At 43.7% G+C, this 4,728-nt stretch overlaps 1 long non-coding RNA gene across 1 annotated transcript in view; it reads right to left on the bottom strand.

Moving 5' to 3' along the window:
• Positions 1 to 1,992, bottom strand: part of LOC107184458 — a 35,354-nt gene extending 33,362 nt beyond the window's left edge. The window contains exon 1 of the long non-coding RNA XR_001515310.1: positions 111 to 1,992. This is a non-coding gene — a long non-coding RNA (uncharacterized LOC107184458). The remainder of the gene's footprint in view (positions 1 to 110) is intronic.
• Between the last annotated feature and the right edge of the window lie 2,736 nt (positions 1,993 to 4,728).

The following is a 4,728-nucleotide window of genomic DNA, read 5'->3' as shown; positions in this document are numbered from 1 at the left end:
GACCCTGGCAGTGCAGCAAAGCCCCCCCCCTCCTCCCCCGTCGCGCAAGAATGAACACCTCCAAAAAAGAACAAAATAACACGCCCCTTAAAGAAAGAAAACAATCCTACCTCCGCAGGCACTGGAGACCACCAGTGGTGCCCGTTTGCTTAGCAATCCCTAAGCCCTATTTTCCCTGGCCACCTTCGCCCGGGGCCTGGGACAGTGCGCCAAACGTGGCCGGCACTCCCTGCACAGCAACCCTGGCAGAAGGGGAGGGGAAGGAGGGTTCTAGGCTCCGCTACCAACCCCTCCTCTCCTGTGTTCAACCTCCCCCCTTCCCTCCCCCCTCCCCCCGTAATACATACACCCGCCCAGGATTCGTTGTAAAAATGAAAAATAATAACATTCATGCTGACATCGCAGATGAAGCCAGGCCCAAGGATGGGTGGCCCGCGCAAGGCATTTTTGCTGCCCCACAGAGCTAGGTCAGCTCAACAGCCTCCTCTGCCTTTGATGGGGGCCAAAGGAATGGTTGTGAAGCCGGAGGGGCTTCGCTTTGAGCAACAGTGGGCTCCAGAGGCGGGTGAGATGTGTGTAGGGGAAAGGACCCAGGGACCGCCCACCCCCGCAGATCTATCTACCTTGAACCTGAACTTGGATAGAGAAAGGCCCAAGAGTCCGACTGGGACAACTTTCTTTGGTTCGTTGTCTACCACTGAATAAATGCCACCTTAATCTCGCTGTCTCTGCAGACCCTCTTGAGGGTTCTAATTCGTTCTTATTTGGGCCCCTTACGTTTCTGTCCGACCAGGCGCTTTGGGGCAGCTTTTTGCAGCGGTATCTGTGTTTGTGTCTCGCGTCCTTGGAAGGGAGGTTCTAGTGCTTTACAATAGGCTAAATTGGGTTTGACAGCTTTGGGTAGACTGTCAGAGAAGAAAGGGGATTTTTTTTTTATTACTTCAAGACCCCCCCACTGTTTCCCTCCCAAACGGACGTTTTCAAATTTCGGCTTTGAAAATTGGAGTGTTGATTAGTGTGTGGAGGGAGTTGCTGATTTCATTCCTTTGGGTACTAGTAAAACCATTTAAGTATCTTCCGGAAGAGAGAGAGCTATTGACCTTTGCATTGGTTCTGTTTGGACCTGTTGGGTACATAAAATGTCAGTTTTCTGAAAATTTTTGTCTAATTTAGAATGTGTGGTACGTTTACTTAACTCTTCTGAGCATTCTTAAAATGAAAACGTTTTGTGAAAGGCGAAGATTTTATTACATGGATTGTTCTCTTAGATTTTAAATTTTAAATTTATATCTTTAACCCTACGCATTAAAATAGCATTGAAGAGGCATAATATTGAAGTTCAGAGGAGCTATAGAAAGGGGATGCGCATTTTTTAAAATGGTTGGTGAAATAATATTACTATTAGCCTTTGTTGTTGTCATTAAATGTTAAGATCTACTTGAGAGTCTCCCATAATTTTTCTGGTAGATAGCCATGAGAAGTGGTAATTTCTCCACTTTGAACACTTGCAGCACAACATTCCAGTTTTAATGATTTGGATATTGAAGATAATTGTCTAGTTTAAGACAGGCATTTAACCTAAGCAGCACTTGAAAACATGTTTTAGTGTTCTTGTTCTCTTTTATTTTAGAAATTGTGATTTTGTGAAATTTAATCGTATATTGTTTCAAAAGGGCTTATTACCCAGAAGAAGATCCCCTGTCTCCAAGTTTATTTTATAAATGCGTGTGCTAATTTTTACTTTTAAAAGGCAAAGCTGAATTAGGTTATTTCAGAATCACCCATAGTTCAGGCTGCGGGAAATTGAGGCTTTTTTCTTTTTGGTTTTGCCTAATGTCTGTTTCACTTGCAAACCATTTTTTGTTGGTAAGAGTTTGTTAAAGACAGATGATGGGATTAAAAATAAAGCAATCTATTCTCTTCAAAATGTGTGTTAGTGTTACTAAAAGCACAAGAAATCTAGAGACATTTATCATTTTTTAATGTAAGCATACTTTGAAAAAGGGAATATTTTATGATTTTTTCATTAACACATTTTGTTGCATATTAATATAATATATTTCGTTTTTCTTTCTATTTCCTACATTGCATTGAAATTTTAAATTTAATCTTACAACTACTTATTTTAAAATTACATATTTAAACAGCTAGACACTAAAACTGGCTTTTCATTTACCAAGTTAGTATATTGTTTAGGTAGTTAACCAATGGTTAGAGGTCATTTTAAATCCACAAATTTTCTAATGGATTTTCAATGTTAGGATGCAAATCTGACTTTGAAATTCTACTTAAGGTTCAAACTTTTTGTTTTAAGACTTTCCCTGAGTCATTCTTCTTAGATTATCTTTTTAAGGCTACTGTATTCTATAACCTAAGAAAAACTACCTTTCACCACCCTCCCAATCTGACCAAAAGTCCAGATTTACAGGCTTATCCTACAATTAACTCTTGTTTGAGCATTGAAAAAATGTACTAAATATCAAATTTTTCATTGAATTGTTTTGGAAAAGGCATTACTCTCATTTGCTTTTTTAGATACATTTAAAAAGTAGGTGGGAAGCTGGTTTATAATAGCAAAAATTTTATATATATACATGTAGAATAAATAGCATAAAATAAGTAAGTACATATTTATGCAGAGACCCAGGTTTCAGTTGTTTGATTATTTGAGCTTAATATTCCCATTTTAATCGTCCAAATGATATTTAACTTATGTTTTGTCTAGAAACGTCATCAGTTACTTCTGTACTGGGGAACTAAGAACTCGGTTCCTGGATACAGTTTTTCAGAAAATCAGAACATTCCCAAACTAAAATTGCTTCAGAACCTCTGAACATAATCATTTGGGACAGGGCAAGAAATTTAGACTCCAAAGGTGGTCCAAGAAGGCTGACGGCTTAAAGCCCTAGTTTTCTGCCCTGGGAAAGTGACCATTAGCACGGAAGAAGGCTGGCGGGTTGGCGCGTGCCCCCTCATCGCAATCCTATTGGCTTTGTTGCTGCCTTGCGCTCTTCTGAGGGGGCAAGAGCTTGGTATAGCGCAGGATAAACACTTGAGGAAGAGCAGCGACTCTTCTAGCTCGGACTTCACCAGATCTTACCCTCAGCTTACAAGTGATACCAAAATGCCCCTGCTCCGCTGGGTTCTGTAAGGAGACCCTGCCACTCAGCGTTTGCGTCCGTTTGGGGCTGGGGTCTATCCAGGGTCCTGATCGCTACTATGGGAGTCCTGAGAAGCCTCCGCTTCTTCATACGTTTTTCTGTGTGGCTCGAAGTGCGCTTATAGTTCCTACGTCCCCTTCCCGACAGGAGAGGGAGTGCAGGAAAATCAGCATTGAAAGGGAACTATGTGATACTGGAGGATGCCCCCCAAACTAAGGGGAAGTTCTTTATGGTGCCCAAAGCCTGGATTTCTACCTCTTAGTGGGCTTCCCCATTAGGAAGTCATGTCCAGGACCACTGGCCAGGTGAGTGATTCTAGAGCTGGCTCACAAGATTACCTCAGTTTGCTCTTTGGTAGCCAGGGTGCTTTTTGCCTTGTTATCTCTTGAATAGGAGTAGCAAACGTCAGCCTAGAGCTGAAGTAACTAATGCTGGGTAGAATGGGGCCCTTGCTAAGAGAAAAAGAAAGCTGTGGATACCTAGCAGGCAGGTTTGCCCAGGATGTTGCAAAGGGAAATATTAGGGCTTTGAAGGCTCAGGTGTTGACAAGGCTTATACCTTGGACTGGTCTGGGTTTCTTGATCATTAGTACTATTTTCACCCCTCTCTTTTCCAGGAAGCTTGGGCAACCATGTACTCAGCTGTTTCCAGGGCTAAGAGTGAGGGAGACGAATCTCCTTACTTGGGGGGGTGCAGTATGTTCAGTGGGAATGGAACCCATTGATGGGATAGGCATACTCTTCTCAGGATGGAGGCAGCAATCCACGCTTGAGAAAGTCAGGATTAGGGCTGTCAGGTCTGTACCTTCTGAGCCCCCTGTAGAAGGTGATGGGTAGGGGGTAGGGACATTGGCAGGGGGTCCTCTGGAGATAGGCCTTAGCTTTCCTACAGCTGTTAGGACTGCAGGCTGCAGTGAGGTAGTTATGAGCATTCGCTATATATTTTGGAGAAGGAAAATAGGCCTTAGATTATGCCTCAAATGTAGGAAGAGAAAAATCAATGATTTCTGAGACTAGAGACAACCCCTTTAGCTGTCACTGTCCAAAGACTCATTGGTTAACTAATGGTCGGTAACCTAGCTGTCTGCCCAAAAAATCATTTAATGTTTTACTTTTTAAGAGGTGGGGGCTCTCCTTGACACTCGGGAGTTTCTGGGAGGGGCAAAATGATGAGTGAACCTGTGTTAATGAATCCCGTAAGGAACTGCGTTTCCCAGGAAATTCCTGGCATTTTTAGCTCGTGAATATCCTAAAGCCTGCTTGATTTTCTCCTCCATTCTGGGTCCTTCCAGAGAGTAAGAAGAGTGGGCTAGGGGCTGAAGGCTCGGCAGGGCCTGGTTCATCTGCAGAGCTGGCCAGCAACCTAGACTGTGCTCAGCCCTAAGCAGAGTTGCCCCCCTTCCCCAAATCTCGGAAGGAGGGGGGGAGGTAGGCAGGCAGTCTGGGTCCCAAAGGGGGCTGGTGGAAGGTTTTTGGGTGAGTGGGGGGTTTCTTTTTGATTGTTGTTTGGGGGGAAGGGCATAGCCAGCTGGAACAGGCATTGCGGGCACCCCGGCCCTGGTGCGGCC

The sequence above is a fragment of the Myotis davidii genome, unplaced genomic scaffold (assembly GCF_000327345.1).
Source record: "Myotis davidii unplaced genomic scaffold, ASM32734v1 scaffold545, whole genome shotgun sequence".
NCBI classification, from domain to species: domain Eukaryota; kingdom Metazoa; phylum Chordata; class Mammalia; order Chiroptera; family Vespertilionidae; genus Myotis; species Myotis davidii.
Note: the sequence above shows the minus strand (reverse complement) of the source record. Positions and strands in the feature narration are given on the sequence as shown.